The sequence below is a fragment of the Aethalodelphis obliquidens genome, unplaced genomic scaffold (genome assembly GCF_003676395.1).
Source record: "Aethalodelphis obliquidens isolate GAN/ISIS:26980383/991018 unplaced genomic scaffold, ASM367639v1 scaffold8, whole genome shotgun sequence".
In the NCBI taxonomy this organism is placed as follows: domain Eukaryota; kingdom Metazoa; phylum Chordata; class Mammalia; order Artiodactyla; family Delphinidae; genus Aethalodelphis; species Aethalodelphis obliquidens.
The window spans coordinates 23,714,397-23,732,265 of record NW_020837952.1 but is presented as its reverse complement, the minus strand read 5'-3'; the positions used below and the strand labels follow the sequence as shown (position 1 = coordinate 23,732,265).

Here is a 17,869-nt window from a genome sequence, read left to right as displayed (position 1 = left end):
ATGTATTGAGAATAATTTCTCCCAGTCTATGTCATGCTTTCACTTCCTTATTCCAAGAATAAAAGGTTTTAATTTCAATGAAATCTAATTTATCCTTTTTAAAGATTTTACAGTTTGTACTATCTCAAAAACTATTGCCTACTCCAAAGTCACAGAGATTGTCTCATACTTTCCTCTTAAGTTTTATAGTTTTGGCTTTTACATTTAGGTCTATGATCCATTTCAAGATAGTCTTTGTGTAAAGTGTGAAGTATGTGCTGAGAGTCATTTTATTCCATGTGGATATCCAATTACCTCAACATCCTTTGTTGAAAACATTACCATTTAATCCACTGAATGACCCTGAAATCCTATCAAAAATCAATTAATGTGTGTATATATTTTTTTTTCTGGACTCACTATTCTATTCCATTCATCTGTATGTCTACTCTTAGGCTAAAATTCATTATCTTAAGTTCTATAACTTTATGACATCTTGAAATTAGATAGCATAACTTCTAACTTGATTCTTATTTTTCAAATTACATTGGCTAGTCTAGATCTTCTGTATTTCCATATAAATTTGCCAATATCTATAAAAGAAAGGCTACAGGAATTTTGACTAGGACTACGTTGAATCAATAAAACAACTGGGGGAATTTTGAAATTTTAATAGCATTGATTCCTCCAATCCATGAATCTAATTATGTGTATCCCCATTTGTTTAGATCTTTAATTTTCCTCAGCAATGTATGATAATGTTCTATATGCACATATTCAATATATTTTGTTAAATTTATTTTTAGGTATTTTATTTTTATGCTATAAAATAGTACGTGTTTCTTTTAATTTGATTTCCCAATTATTTGTTGCTAGTATTAAAAAAATTCAATAAAATTTTGTATATCGAACTTACGTCATCTGGCTAAATTCACTACTAATTCTAGTAGTTTTTTTGCAGCTTCATTGGGGTTTTTTACATATACTATCATCTTCTACAAATAGAAAGTTTTACTTCTTTCTTTCCAATCTATGCACCTATTATTTGGTTTCTTGCCTGTTGCAACAGCTATAATCTCCAGGAAAAATCTTGAATAAAAGTAGTGAAAGTACATACTCTTGCATGTTCCCAATCTTACAGGAAAAGTATCCAGTATTTCACTATTAAATATGGTATTAGTTGCAGGGTCTTCAAATTCCCTTTATCAGGTTGAAGAAGCATCCTATATCTAGTCTCCCAAGGATCTTTTAAATCATTAATTAGTGTTGAATTTTTAAAAGTACTTTTACTGTACCTATGAAGATACTAATGTTTTTTCCCTTTTATTATTCTTTAATTACATTTGAATTACATTAATTGATTGTTGAATACTAAACCAATCTTGCATATCTGGGATAAATCTAATTTGGTCATGTGTGTTATCCTATTTATAGATGATGAATTTGATTTGCTAATATCTTGTTAAGAACTTTTCTGTGTTCCTAAGGAATAATGGTCTTATCTTTTAATATCTTTGTTATCAGAGAATTTCTGGTCTCATAAAATGACTTGGGAAGGGTTCCTTTCTCTTTTATTTCTTCAAGCTTTTATGTATGACTGATATTATTCTTTCTTAAATTTTTGGTAGAATTCACTAGTAAGTCCATCTGAGACTAGAGTTTTCCTTGTGGGAAGGCTTTTAATTATAAATTCAAATTATTCAAAAGATATAATGCTATTCAGATTTTGTTTCTTTTTGTATCCATTTTGATTATTTGTGACTTTCACTTATGTCCATTTTCATTTATCTCAATTTTAGTAATGTATTTCTGTCCTTTATATCTTTTTTGTCTGATACAAACGTGTAAGAATTTCTGTAGGATACATACTTAGATGCGAAATTTAGTGCTTTGTTTATCCTCTCCATTGTATCTTTATTTTCGTTTACATTAATCTCTGCTTTTATTTTTATAATTTGTTTTCTTTGACTTTCTTTTTCTTTATTCCATTTTTTTCTAACTGTATGTCTTCCTCCTTGATTTTCAACCTACACTCTTTTTCTTTAAAAAGCATTTATTACTATAAATTTCCCTCTAAATACCTCTGTTGCCCATCCCTCAAGTTTTATCCTTAGTACTTTCATTATCATTGAGCTCTAAGTATATTTTAATCTTCAATATTATTCCTTTTTGACTTAGAGTTATTTAAAAATACATTTTTAAATGTTCAAAAGTGTGGGGTTTTGCATTTTTTAATATCTTTGTTATTTTGATTGTATACCAGATTGCATTACTGACAGAAAATATGAATTACACAATACCTAATCTTTGAAATCGGTTAAGGCTTGTTTTATGGCCTAGCACATGGTCAGGTTTGTTTGTTCGTTTGTTTGCTTGTTTGTTTTAATGTTCCTCATATTCTCCAGTATAATATGCATTCTTTAATCAGTGGTCCTAGAAACATGGTTCTATACATATCTATTAACTCACAGCTGTTAAATGTGTGATTCATCTTCCATATATTCATTATATATTTGGTCTACATGACCATCAATAATTGACAGTCATGTGTTGAAATATTCCATTCAAGTATTTCATTTGTCCACTTCTCATATAGTTTTATCAGTTTTGTTCTATATATTTTGAGGGTTTATAAATTTTACATTGTATTTTAGATATTTTATTGAGCTCTGTAAATTTAGAATTACTAGAACTTCCTGTTGAAATAAACCTTTTATCATTTTTATGACTCTCTTATCCATAACAATATGTTTTGTCTTAAAGTCTACTTTAATATAACTACAGAAACTTGAACTTTCTTTTGGTTAGTATTTTCCTGGTATGTCTTTTTAAAATTCTTTTACTTTTCCTTCACTTTCAACCTTTCTTAGTCCCTATGTTTCAGGTGTGTTTCTTATAAACATGCAAATGGATTTTGCATTTTTATATCTAACAACCTCTGTCTTTTAGCTGATAAGTTCAGATGATTTACAGATACTGTTAGCTGGACTTGTTCCTATCATCTTGCTCTTTCTCTTTACTGTACTTTTTAATTTTTTTTATTCTTTCTTTGAGCAAATTGTTGGTTTGCTCTCATTTAAAAAATAATTTTTATGGTGAAATACAAATAACATAAATTTGCCATTTTAATCATTTTTAAGTGTACAATTTAGTGGCATTAGTTACATTCACAATGTTGTGCAACCATCACCACTATTTCCAAAACTTTTTCATCACCCCAAACAAACTCTGTAACAATTAAACAATAATTCCCTTATTCTTCCCATCCCGCAGCCCCTGGTAACTTTAATCTACTGCTGTCTCTATGAATTTACCTATTTTTTTTTTTTTGTGTGTGGTACGCAGGCCTCTCACTGTTGTGGCCTCTCCCGTTGCAGAGCACAGGCTCCGGACGCGCAGGCTCAGCGGCCATGGCTCACGGGCCTAGTCGCTCCGCGGCATGTGGGATCTTCCCAGACTGGGGCACGAACCCGTGTCCCCTGCATCGGCAGGCGGACTCTCAACCACTGCGCCACCAGGGAAGCCCCAATTTGCCTATTCTTGATATTTCACATAAGTACACTCATGCAGTCTTTGTCCTTTTATGTCTGGCTTATTTCACGTAGCATAAAATTGTCAAAATTCATCCATGTTGTAGCATGTATTGTAACTTCATTCCTTTTTATGTCTGAATAATATTCTATTGTATGTACATACCATAATTTGCTTATCCATTCACCTGCTGATGAACATTTGACTTGTTTCCATCTTTTCTATATTCTGAATAACTGTGAGGTAAAAATGGGTATGCAAATATCTGCTCAAGTCCCTGCTTTCAACTATTTTGGGTATATACCTAGGAGTGGAATTGTGGTTTGCTTTCTTGTTTGATTTTTTCCTTCTACTGGCTGAAGATTACAGACTCTGTGTCTACTCTTTACTGATTATCTTTTAAATAATATTGGGTCGGCCAAAAAGTTCGTTCGGGTTTTTCCGTAAGACATTACGGAAAAACCCGAACGATCTTTTTGGCCGACCCAATATCTTGCATTCATAATAACTAACAGTCTATAGTTAATATTTTAACCCCCTCCATACAATACAAGGAGTTTAGAAACTTAACTCTGATATCCCCCCTCTTGGCCTACATATATTTGTTGTCTAGAATTAGGTTTGTCTTCTTTTTAACCTCATAAATTATTTATTATCATCCTTATAATTATTATTACTGGTATGCTGATATGATACAAGTTAAATAATACCACTGAAAGAGTATAAGTAGAGTAAGACTTAAAAAATAAACAGGAGAAGAAAAAATAAAATCTCGATTTAAAAAAAACTGTAAAAGTATCCAGATATTTTTAGTCACTAATAAAAAAATAAATTAAAAAATTAAAATTCTCAAAAAAAAATCAATACTGTGCAGAGCAAACAAAACATCAGGGTAGCAAATTTCTGCTCAAGTTTAAAAATCTGTGATGTTAAGCTGACATCGCCACTATGTCTAACTCTGGTTTGCTCATATTTACAAACTGACAGAACATATCATTTATCTTGACTGTACTAATGAGTTCTGAACTAAGTACCTAATTTCCTTCCTCAATGCTTTATTTGTGCCTTAGCAGGCCAGTAAGGTTCAATTGTTTATCTGGTCAGCATATAATCCTTGAGTGTCTGGTACATGGCAGCACAGTTCCAGGCATGAGTAACACAGCACTGAATCCACAGATGAAAATCAATGCCTTCAGATATTATTAAACATTCCTCCAAAGACATACAAATAGCCAATAAGCACATGAAAAAATGCTCGATATCACTAATCATGAGGCAAATGCAAATCAAAACCACAATGAGATACTTCCTCACACCCATTAAGATGGCTACTATAAAGCAAAACAAAACAAAAAAACAGAAGATAACAAATGTTGGCAAGGATGTTGGGAAATTGGAATCTCGTGCATTGTTTGGAATGTAAAATGCTGTAGTCACTGTGAAAAACAGTATGGACATTTCCCAAAAAGTTCAAAATAGAACTACCATGTGATCCAGCAATTCCAATTTTGGGTACATATTCAATTGAATTGAAATCAGGGTCTCTGTGGGATATTTGGGATATCAGGGATATATGTATACCCATATTCATAGAAGCATTATTCACAATAGCTAAAATGCAGACGTCATCCACGTGTCCATAGACAGATGACTGAATAAGCAAAAGGTGATATATACATATAATGGAATATTATTCAGCCTTAAAAAAGAAGGAAATTTTGACATAGGCCACAACATGGATTAATCTTGAGGACATTATGCTAAGTGAAATATGCCAGTCACAAAAAGAAAAATACTGTTTCATTCTAGTTATACGAGATACTTACAGTAGTCAAAATCACAGGGACAGAAAGTAGAATGGTGGTTGCTAGGAGATGAAGGAAGAGGGAAATGGGAAGCTATTGTCTAATGGTACAGAGTTTCAGTTTTGCAAGATGAAAAGAGTTCTGGATATGGATGGTGCTGATGGCTGCATAAAACTATGAAGGTTTTTAATACCACTGAATGTCATACATAAAAATGGTTAAGATAGTAAATTTCATGTTGTGTATATTTTACCACAATAAAGAAATTTTTAAAAAATTATTTCAAGGAGTTTACATATAGTGAGAAAGAAAGAAAATGAACAAATACACAAAACATGTGATGTGTCAAATCGTGGAATGTTCTAAAGAAAAATAAAACAAGGAAGGAAGACAGGGAATGCTAGGAGTGGCCTGCAGGTGGCTGCAGTAGTCAGGGAAGACTTCAAGGAGATGATGCTTGAGCACAGACCTTGTGTTGGAGAGGGCTAGCCGTCCACAAACATTTGCACTCCCCTTCTTAGATTAGAACTGTCGCTACGAGGTGGCCTCTGAGCCAGGATGACATTTCCCAAGCCCTCTCACATCTGGACATAGCCATGTAACTAATTTTCACAATGGAATTTGAGCAGATGAGCTTTCTCTTACCTCTAAGCTGGGGTTTTTATGAATCTGAAGTGGCTCCTCCACTGTCTCTTTCCCTTTCTGCCAACTGAAGCAGAAGACTCTGAGGCTTTAGAACAGGGCTGTCCGAGAGAAATACAATGTGAGCCATATACGTAATTTTAAGTTTTCTAGTAGCCACACTAATATATGTATTGTTACTTTGTGTAAAATATATATATATATATATATATATATTATAGCTTTGTGTACTGGCAGTACTGTAGCCAAGGGAGTTCATCCAAGATGTGATTATTGCTAGCAGAAATGGGTTAAATTCATTTTAATAATGCATTTTTGAGCCCAATATCTCCAAAATATATTCCAGTATACATTCAATATAAAATATTCATGAACACTTTATATTCTTTTTTTCAAAATCTAGTTATGTGTTTTGCACTTACAGCATATTTCCAGTACTGATGGCCACTTTTCAAGTACTCAGTAGCCACAGGTGGTACCACATTGGACACTGCAGGTTTAGAATATGCTGGAGCCAAGATGAAGGGAGGTGGGTCCCTGAATCTCCATGTGGAAGACAACCACCCACCAACAGGATATAATAATTTTTAGTGTTATATGAGAGAAAAATAAACTTCTTTTATGTTAATCTTCCAAAGTTTTGAGGTCCATTTGTTACAGAAACTGATTCCTTGAAGTGGTGTCTTAAAAAAAACCCAAAAAACTAAAATATAGAGCATTGACTTGGCAATCAGGTAGGAGATGGCACAAAATAGACATTAGAAGTTGGAAATCAGAGACCCATGTAATGTTAAACTATTACGTGGGCACACTTGTAAGACAAAACAAGTACCTAGTGATCCTGTAGCATTAGAATAAGTCGTTTGAAAGATCCAGAATGCCAAAAGACGCTGTATTAGTCTACTAGGGCTGCCATAATAAAATACACATACAGCAAATACACAGCAGAAGTTTATTTTCTCACAGTTTGGAGGCTGGAAGTCCAAGATCAAGGTGCCAGCAGGGTTGGTTTCTGGTTAGCCCTCTCTCCTGGGCTTTCAGATGGCTGCCTTCTTGCTGTGTCTTCATATGGCCTTTTTTCTGTGCATATGTACTCCTGGTGTCTCTTCCTCTTCTTATAAGGACACCAGTCCTATTGGATTAGCGTCCCACCATTATTACATTGTTTAACCTTAATTACCTCCGTAAAGGCCCTATCTCCAAAAACAGTCACATTGAAGGTTAGGGCTTCAACATATGAATTTGAGGGGGCAAAATTCTGTCCAAAAAAGATGCTGAATGCTCCTCTCTGCACTGAACAAAGAGTTCAAGAAAGAAATGTGCTCAGGAAAGAACTGGCTAGCTTGCAAACAGAAATGGAACAGAATAAAGAAAATCTAGGAATTAAGGTGGGTTTGAGGCCTTGCAGGCTTAGAAAGTTGACTGCTTCTAGACACCAAGCAGTAGGAGATAAGACCTGAAGTGTTTTGATCAGAAGCACCCATTAAGTTGCTTTCGTTAAGCAGAGGTGTGCAAAGCTGAAACACAGATCATGGGAACTTATTCTCTTCTCATCAAGCCTATTGCTTCAAGGGGCCTCCAGTAAGCCCCATTAAATTAAGGGAAGTATAGGGGCAAGAAAGGAAAGAAAGAGAGCAGGTGTAAGAATCACTTCTAGGAAAGAACTTGGGATATGATTACTGCACATGGAACTAACTAGAAATCAAGGGAATAATGTTTCTGAAGAATAGTGGTCTGGGCCTTACAAAGCCTGTGACTGTAAAACATCCTCCCAAGGACCTCAATATCTACCAGCAGGAAGCAGGCTGTAAAAATGGTGCGAGCTCCAAGGAGGTCATATTCCTTAATGCTCATCTTAGGTATCAGCAGAAAGGATAATGGACAAGAAGAACATCCCAGAGGCCAGAATCAAGGACCACAGAGAAGAGTGAACAAGCAAGTTCCACCCACTGAGCAGGAGCATGGTCTAAGGAAGAATCTGCACCACGTCCCGGGCAGGGAGCCTTCACAGCACCTGCCCAGTCGGATTCCTCATTGTTATGGACCAGTTACCGCCAAGGATCTCCCAGTCTGCCCTTTCACAAACACAAGTTTCTGTTGTGGTTATCCTGTTCCTCGTCCATATTTTTTTTTTTTTCCCCAATACGCGGGCCTCTCACTGTTGTGGCCTCTCCCTTTGCAGAGCACAGGCTCCAGACGCGCAGGCTCAGTGGCCATGGCTCACGGGCCCAGCTGCTCTGCGGCACGTGGGATCTACCCAGACCGGGGCATGAACCCGCGTCCCCTGCATCAGCAGGCGGACTCTCAACCACTGCACCACCAGGGAAGCCCGCACTTCGTTTTTGAATTCATAGGTCTCTGGACCAAAGGAACACATTACCCAGAGTGCCTGGACTTTGTCATGGATGAGGCACCTGGGTGGTACTTTGGGTTGTTTCCTTTAGGGAGGAGGTCACATAGATATTGGGTGGCCAGGAGGCAGTCTGTGACAGAAATGACTAGCTGCCCCAGGAGTCTTTACTCCCTGTTCATAGTGTTAAAGTTTTGCTAGGACATGCTACAGAGCCAGTGACTACGATCACAGCTCCCCCTTGAATCCAGCGTGGCCCTGTGACTAGTTGTTCTCTCAAGAGGATGTGAGTACAAGTGACGTATGCCATGTCCACTGTCTGATTTCCCTTCCACTAACAAGAAACAGAGGCCCCGGGGGCCTGGCCAAAGAGACTGCAGAGTCACAAAGAGAAGGAGCCTGGGTTGCCAAAGAGTTGCCACTTACAGGAAAGCCACCCGCTATCCAGGTACACCATTATCAGCTGTTATAGGAGTGAGAGGTACACTTCTGCTTTGTTAAACGCACTGTAAATTTAAGGTTTCTTTGCTACAGAAGCGAACAGCACCTGAATTAATGCTCCTGAAAGAAGTGAAGGAGAGAGGTAAGCAGCTCTCTGGACAAAGCGCATTCCAGGCAGAGGGAACAGTCAATACACAGCCCTCAGGCAACAGAGTAAGTGTGCCCAGGGATCAGCAAGGAGCAGAGTGTGGCCAAAGCCAAGCAAGCAAGGGGAAAAGCTGAAGACGATAAGATCAGAGGTGTAAAAAGAGGTCAAATCCTTAAGACCTTGCTGGCCATTGTAAGGACTTTGGCTTTTACTTTGAATTAGTTGGGGAGCCATTGAAGTGTTTGGAGAATGAGGACACGACCTTTTCATTTGGACCACTGTAGCTGGTGCTTAGGGATAAATTACAGAGGGACAACAAATAGAGAGATCTGTTAAAACAATCCAAGGAGGAGGTGAAGGTGGCTTGGAATCAGGGGGTGATGGTGGAGGCAGGGAGCTGTGTTTGGATTCTGGGTATGTCTTTAAGGTAGTGCCAAAGGCTTCTTGTCGGAAATTCAGGCATAAATGCTATCTATGCTTCTGATGCAACTATATATGCATCAAGAGCAGAAATTGGCTCCCAGCAGCTCATAAAGTACTTGGTGTCCTCAATAGTGAAAAGGGCTCTGCCAATGCATAACAGCATTATTGTTTCATTACAGGTATAAATAATTGATGTGTAGGAACTTCCCTGATGGCTCAGTGGTTAAGAATCCGCCTGCCAATGCAGGGGACACGGGTTCGAGCCCTGGTCCAGGAAGATCCCACATGCCACAGAGCCACTAAGCCCATGAGCCACAACTACTGAGCCTGTGCTCTAGAGCCTGCGTGCCACAACTATTGAGCCTGCGAGCTACAACTACTGAAGCCCGCGTGCCTAGAGCTCATGCTCTGCAACAATAGAAGCCACCACAATGAGAAGCCCGCGCACCGCAACAAAGAGTAGCCCCCGCTCGCCACAACTAGAGAAAGCCCGTGCACAGCAACAAAGACCCAACGCAGCCAAAAATAAATAAAATAAAAAAATAAATTTATTAAAAAATAAATAATTGGGCTTCCCTGGTGGCGCAGTGGTTGAGAATCTGCCTGCTAATGTAGGGGACATGGGTTCGAGCCCTGGTCTGGGAAGATCCCACATGCCGCAGAGCAACTAGGCCCGTGAGCCACAACTACCGAGCCTGCGCGTCTGGAGCCTGTGCTCCGCAACAAGAGAGGACGCGATAGTAAGAGGCCAGTGCAACGTGATGAAGAGTGGCCCCCGCTTGCCACAATTAGAGAAAGCCCTTGCACAGAAAAGAAGACCCAACTCAGCAAAAATAAATAAATAAATTACTAAACTCCTACCCCCAACATCTTAAATAAATAAATAAATAATTGATGTGTAAAAAGTAAACAAAACTAACTGAAGGTCTTATGAATGCTTTCTGAGCTACCCAGCCCATAACAACTTTTCATTGAGATTTAATACTATTAAAATATATTCATCCTCAGTGCTGTCATTAATATTAACCATGAAACTGCCATTAGCCTGAGAGACAAGATTGCTTTGGATTCTTTCAAACAGTCAACTGGGATTGTTCTAAAACAAACAAAAATGGCAGGCTACCACTTTAAATAAGAAAACGATCAAGATGTCAGTTTTATAGCCATGAAAGTCAGTGAAGCTTGACTCACAGACTGCATGGAGGGTTAACCTCTCTTACTTCTAATTGCATATTTAACAAGAGAATTATTAGATAATGGTGAGAGCAAAATTAATTTCTTTCTATTGTACAAATTTTAATCCATCTCTTGCTTTTCCTTTTAAAATTTTAGTCCTATTGTTACAACATGTGGTATTCCTCTCTGGCAATACTGTCTGCTTTCCTCTCTTTATAATATGTTCTCAGTTATGCCTCAGCTGAGTTTGTAATTTTTAACTAGTTTAGAAGAGTCACTGAAAAAACATGGAATCCATTTACATAACTGTATTGTTCTCCAACTAGCAACTTTGCCTGGTTTAAGCTGACACTGACTAAGGTGGAAACTTCTTGAAATCTGTAATTGTTTTTTAAAAATCACAAGATTACAAAAGGTTTAGGAAAAGAGCAAACACAAAGTACCCTGAGGATACTCTAGCATCATGTCACTGTAATTGCAAACATCAATAAAATATTTAATCATGAGACAAGAAATCAGTAAAATGGAAAAACCAATTCCAGAGTAAATTTCAGCAAGCTTAAGAAAATAATAAAAGTGGCCACATGGGAACATAATTAAACAATAAGAAATCCAGTAAACTGGGTGCTGGAAACAGGAAGAAGTCTTTCTTGAGTCAAAAGGATAGGCAGAATTTAACATCATCAGCTAAAAGCATGTTGAAAACTGAAACAAAGAGGAATTAGACACATACGCACTCACAAAGGATATTAGACCAGTTTACTAAAGAGGTGTAAGGCCTAAGAGGGGAGAAATAAATGCAACAAAATATTGGACATTATTTGCAAAAAGCAAAACACATAAGGAATAAGAAAATATTCTCGGGACTTCACTGGCAGTCCAGTGGTTAAGACTTCACCTTCCAACGCCTGGGGTGTGGGTTCCATCCCTGGTCAGGAAGCTAAGATCCCACATGCCTTGGGGCCAAAAAACCAAAACATAAAACAGAAGCAGTATTGTAACAAATTCAATAAAGACTTTAAAAATGGTCCACATCAAAAGTAAAAAACCAAAAACAAAACCAAAAAAACTTAAAAAAAAATATTCTCACTTTACTTAAACTACATAAAGCATAAGACAAAATAAAGGAAACTATGCTGTCTTACAAATAAGGACTTACAACTTTAAAAAATAACATTAAACAAAAGAATGTTTCGGCACTCCTTTGCACAAAACACAATCACTTTTGATGGGGCTTTTATAACAGACAACATGTGGAGAGGAGAGAAAGAGAACTTAATTAAAGTAATTATGGCATCATTAAAATGTAGACCAAAAGACTATGTCCTAATTTGCAAGGGCTTACAGGTCCCCATGCTAGATGGTATCATTCTTTATAAGTGCAGCCAACTATAAGAACAAAAGTCTCTGTTGTACCAACATGGACATGGCAGTTTATTGGACAGGCATGCTGTATCTAGAGATTTTATCCACTGCAGATTTTATTCATATCTTAAATCTCTGACAAGAATAATAATCCAAGAATCCCAAACAATTCCATTAAGTTGGTCAAGCAAGCCTCCATTTTCTCACACTCCTTTCTGAATCTTTCTCCTTTTCTCAGGAGATTCTTTCTCGTCCTACCCCACTAGGAACATAGTCACCTCCATTCAAGCTTTCCTCCTGCCCCCAATCTTACCTGATTCCACTTCCATCTGCCCCACTCAACTATGCCTGCCCTGAGCTCTCTCTCCTTGTAGGTCCTATTGTCTACAGACACATTGATAAACTTATCTAAGTATAATGAGGACATTAATACACATCCAAGAATTGGCCCTCTTAGTTTGCAACTAGAGGAGGAGAGAGGAGCATTTGGGGAAATAATTCAACCAAAGAGACCAAAATTTGGTCCAATTACAATGTCTCAACCATGGCGGGGGGGAGGAATTATGAGTATAACACAGTGCCTACTACCCAGATGTGGTCCACAGCCTGAATGCTTAGGAATAAGGATAATAAGTGAAAAACAACCACCAAGAGGGATTGTTCTCTGACTGCCTATTTCAGCATAGAAAGGAACTGACCTGATAAGACTTTGCTGGGGGCTGAGAGGAGGGTGCAGATGGGGGTCAAGGCCATCTCCCATACTCTCCGGCAGCAGCACCAGTGAAGATCCAGATCTGGCTTCACTTGATGGCGGCAGCAGCAGCAGCTGGCGCCCTTGACAGAGGACACAGTGGCATCACAGGACATCCCTGACTTTCGGAGTGACAACAGCTTCATCAGCAGGAGTAGCCAGGCTACATGGAGATATCTGATGTCATGCATCCCCAGTAGGGGTAGAAAGAAACCAACATATTGCAGTGGAGGCCTTGGGTATCAGGGAGGTTGAAGGGACTTGTTTCAGAGTATGTGTGACTGGGGGCACCCAGAATTCACGGGAGAGGCAGGAGTGAGTCTCTGAACAAGGCTAGAAGGTCCAGTGTTTTATAGGAGGTATTACAGAGAAACAATGTTTTGTACTTTAAGGTTAACCCAATTTTTACCCCCAGGTGTGGTCTGAGGATAAATGTCTTAACATGCTACATGGATGATGTTGGTTAAGTGATTACTCTTTCCAGGAACAGTTTGCATTTTAAGAGGGACTTCTTGGAGACAATACCTTAACCTTTGTATATCAACACTTCCCCCAACTGTTTAGTGAAGTTGTGGGCTAATGTATCTCCATTTGGGCTCAATACTCTACTTGTCCAGTTTTTCCAAGGCTGAAGGCCCCTGCATACGATGAGATGGCTCTAGGTTAGGAAAAGATAATATTTGAAGTATTTAAAGTTAAGTTTCCAGTCCCTGAGCCCCTAACCCCAGACTCTTCTTTCCACTTCACAATGAAAACATTTTCATTTGGTCCTACAAAGCATTATAATGAAAAAATGCTATTAAAATAATGCTATTAGGAAGGTATAAAAAGTTACCTGCAGCCATTTAATTCTAACCTTAGAAAAATAGAGATGATAAATGTCAGTCTTCGGCCTGATGTTTTTTAACATTCTCATTATTAATGTACGTATGTACATAATGTAATATGATTAGTAGAGATGTGTCCAGTTTCACCAAATATGGAAATAAAAAAGTGACTTCAGCAAACATCTTACACATCCACACTATGTGATTAGACGCCAGCAGCAGTTTTAAGAGGATATCCTAAGTGTCCAATAAACACTTAGAATGACAGAAATGGAAGGTTCTTCAAAGGTCCTCCAAATCACACAAACCAGTTTAAAGAAAAAAACTGAGGCCTAGGTAGGCAATACCTTTTGTTCCACGGCCAAGCTTGATCTAGAACCTATGTCTCTCCACTACTCAAAGTGAATTCCTTCCCTTCTAGATAAGGCTCTGGAGATTAACGGGATGCCTGTCCCCCATTTTAGCCAGAATCTCGGTTCCAGGGCAGCGGTCAATCTCCATTTTTACCCTCCAAACATTGTGGTCTCTCCAAACAACCACGCCCAAACCTGCAGCATAAATGTAGCATCACGTAAAGCGGTGTCCCACTATACACTCTCCGTTATCACATTATTCCCGGAAACACCTAACCCAGCTCAAAATCCATCCTATCTGCTGTGGTCTGAAATGTTACAGCACAACCCACTCCCTGCATCCTTGCCTATAACATGCACACATAAGTACACATATGCAAACATGCACACAAAATATGCTATCTTTTCATTAAGTGAGGACGCAAATCACACAATCATTAAGGAAACTGACCTTGCTCAATAGTGCCCAGGATGACAAGGAGTCTGTAAAGATAAAGAATGAATTCCCTCTGTTCCCTATGGGACACGTAACCACAGCTTAAGCAGCTCTCTTTGAACAGCTGGACATCTGGATGTCATTTGAGATGGGAGCCATAACTGCCCTTTGGTATTAATATCTTTTTTTTTTAATTGTTGCTAAAGCCATGAGGAGGAACCAATCATGAACTCATTCTCCTTCTGACATTGCTTACAGTCAGCCAAGAATAAATTTTCTGCCTTCTCTGAACCTGCAAGCAGTTAGAGAAGCAAATATATCACATTCTCAGACCCAGGAATAGCTGAAGACAAAGGCCATTTTAAATGGCAGCCCTCAGTTTAAGAAGAACCGTTAAACCGATCCAGTCAGAGACCTCAGAACTGCCAGGATGTGAAGTCAAGGTCCTTCTGTTATCCATGTGGTGAAAAATCAGTTTCTAATTCCCTTCTGTGACTGAATTCTTGCGAACAGATGTTACACCAAGATGACTGTGCTTGCAGTGTAGAAAGAAAGGAAAATATCAGAGGAAGCTGATACATTAACTGGACAACTCAGGCTAAATGACATGGATCATATTTCACTACATTTATTCTTTCTGTAAAGTGTGATAAATCTTGAGATTCAGAACCCCAAAAGGGCAAAAGACTATGTCCAAGTTTGAGAAGGCATGCAGTACGTCTTGTATACAGAGGAATGTCAGTCATCATCTGTGTATATTCTGATCACAGCCCTTGCTATTCATTCTTCTGTTAACCTCCACCTGCCCATCAGATTTCTCATTTACAACCTCATCTCCTTCCGAAAACCAGTGATGACATGGCCATAAACCAGGAAGATCCAGCCCTTTGAAACCTCTGCACCTATTCCAGAGAGCAATACACCTGCCCAACTCTTCCTGTCCTCACTGATGGGACCTGAGGATCCATTTCTGAAACCACTGAGTCAGAGGCATCCAAAGGAGTCGATGCATAACCATACAATTAGCATGTGCAAAGGAACAAGACACTAGGAATTGAAAAAAACTTAATACCCAAGTCCAATTCCAGATCGACTCCGTTAGAAATCTCTGAGTGTGCAGTTCAGGCATAGAAATTTTAAAAAAGTCTCTCCAGGTGATTTTAAAGCACGGACAGGATTGAGAACCACGGGCTTAGCACAATACAGAACCCTGGGGACTGTGGCCACGTAGGTAATATTATACTGTTCCAAAGTCAATGATCTTTCAGGCAAAGATTATCGAGGTAGAACTGTAAAATACTTCAAACAGCATGAAACGTGGTGTGGCAATTTTAAAATATGGCCCCAAATTCTTTGTCACTTCTCCCATTGAGAAGTAGGGTATATGTCCTCACCTCTTAAATATGAATGGATCTTTGACTGCTTCGTTTTAAAAAGTACAGCAGAATTGATGCTATCTTAGTTCTGAGGTTACATCACAAAAGTGCGCAAAGTAAAATTTCCACTTTGTGGGCTAGGAGACTCTTTTTGGAGCCCTGAGACACCATGTATGTCCAACCAACTTGAATCACCACGCTGTGAGGAAAATCAAGTCGCGTGAAGAAGGCACATTTTCTCGATGTCTGACCTGAGCTCCCAGCCACCATCAGCTTCAACTGAGAAACTGACAGATTATTTACAAATTCTGGGACTTGAAAACATCAGTATAAATAAGTGGTACAATATAAATGGAGTACTGTCTCTGAATTTGCCCAACAAACATGCATTTTCTAGTGTTTGTTTGGTTTTGTTTTTTTTGCGGTACGCGGGCCTGTCACTGCTGTGGCCTCTCCCGTTGCGGAGCACAGGCTCCGGACGCGCAGGCTCAGCGGCCATGGCTCACGGGCCCAGCCGCTCCGCGGCATGTGGGCTCCCCCCGGACCGGGGCACGAACCCGTGTCCCCTGCATCGACAGGCGGACTCTCAACCACTGCGCCACCAGGGAAGCCCACATTTTCCAGTTTTCCTCCAAATCTAAGATCACTCTTGCTTTAAGCAATCAATGAAATTACAAGTGTTTGAGGCTCCATATTGTTTTTCGTGTTTTGAATAGATAGAGGCTACATTTTAATTGAAATAGATGGAAAAAATACTCTGAAAATGCTAGGAAAAGGTCTGTAACATAAAACTGCCTAACTTCAAAGAAACAACCAATATTATTTTGAAATATTAGAGAAATGAATGGACTTTAATCATTGAAATGGTGATCTAGAAGGCTGAATGGGGGTCCCCAAAAAAGGCACATCCATGTCCTAATCCCTGGAACTGGTGAATGTTACCTTATTTGGAAAGGTCTTTACAGACGTAATTAAGGCTCTTGAGATGAGATCATTCTAGGTTGTATAGATGGGACCTAGATCCAATGACAGGTATCCTTTCAAGTGGCACAGAGGAGAGATTTAAGACCCACCAAGAGGAGGCAATGTGACCACCAAGGCAGAGATCTGAGTGAGACAGCCATACATTCGTCAGGACTGCTTACAGCCACCAGAAGCTGGAGGAGACGAGGAAAAGATTCTCTTCCAGCGCACCAGAGGGAGTGTGGCCCTGCCAACATCTTGATTTCAGACTTCTGGCCTCCAGAATTGTGAGAGAATAAATTTCTGGCTTACCAACCAGTCTGTGGTAATTAGTTACAATAGCCACAGGAAATCAATACAGTTGGGAAAAAAAAATCTTCATCTAATTTTCTGCTTCTACACAAGTGCAAAATTTAATAAATTGCAATTTTATTCTTTATAGTTGTCTCCTTATGCTTCTACTTACAAGACAGATTTCAGCTTAAAATATCATTTCTATTATAAAAGTGTCAAATTTTTATAACTATTGTTATTTTTCTTTAAGTTTAATATTTCCCATGCTTTTTTGGGGGGGCTTTTTAATGTATGATCTAGCAGTGATTTTTAGGCTGTATTTATCAGCAACCTAAATAGAGTACAAAGTGAAGCACTTGACTGAGCATTCTGAATTGTGCAGAAAGTTTGTTTAAGTACGTTTATATGTTTAATATATAAATTCGGGAGGTGAGGGGTGGAAAGTGAAGCACTTGGTACAGAAAGGATAATAAGGAGAATGATATCCTTGCTAGAAAGGATACAGTTTGTAGGGAAATGTCTGCAGACATGCTTTAAAGAAGGCTGGCAAATTCCAATAGTGGAACATCCTACAAAAGAACTTACCAGTCAGTACTCCTCAACATTGTCGAGGTCATCAAAAATGAGGAAAGTATGAGAAATTGTCACAGCCAAGAGGAGCCTATGGAGACATGAAGACTAAATGTAATGCTGTATCCTGGAACAGAAAAAAGGACATTGGATAAAAATTACGGAAATCTGAATAATGACTTTCGTTAAGAATAATATAGCAATATCGGTTCATTTAACAAACGCACTACACAGTAAAGATGTTCATGAATAGGTGAAACTGGGTGCCAGATATGCGGGAACTCCCTGTGCTATCGTCTCAATTTTTCTGTAAATTTAAAGCTGTTCTTAATGTCTATTAAAACACACACACACACACACACACACACACAAACGGCTGTCTCTATCAACATTCCTATTTTAAGTAAGAAACTAAGGTTGAGGGAAGTGAAACATTTCA

At 38.6% G+C, this 17,869-nt stretch overlaps 1 long non-coding RNA gene across 1 annotated transcript in view; it reads right to left on the bottom strand.

Annotated features, from left to right (window-relative positions):
* Positions 1-17,564, bottom strand: part of LOC113620778 (uncharacterized) — a 93,553-nt gene extending 75,989 nt beyond the window's left edge. The window contains exons 1-2 of the long non-coding RNA XR_003432908.1: positions 17,446-17,564; positions 5,961-6,058 (exon numbers count right to left, since the gene is read on the bottom strand). This is a non-coding gene — a long non-coding RNA (uncharacterized LOC113620778). The remainder of the gene's footprint in view (positions 1-5,960; positions 6,059-17,445) is intronic.
* Positions 17,565-17,869: the final 305 nt, after the last annotated feature.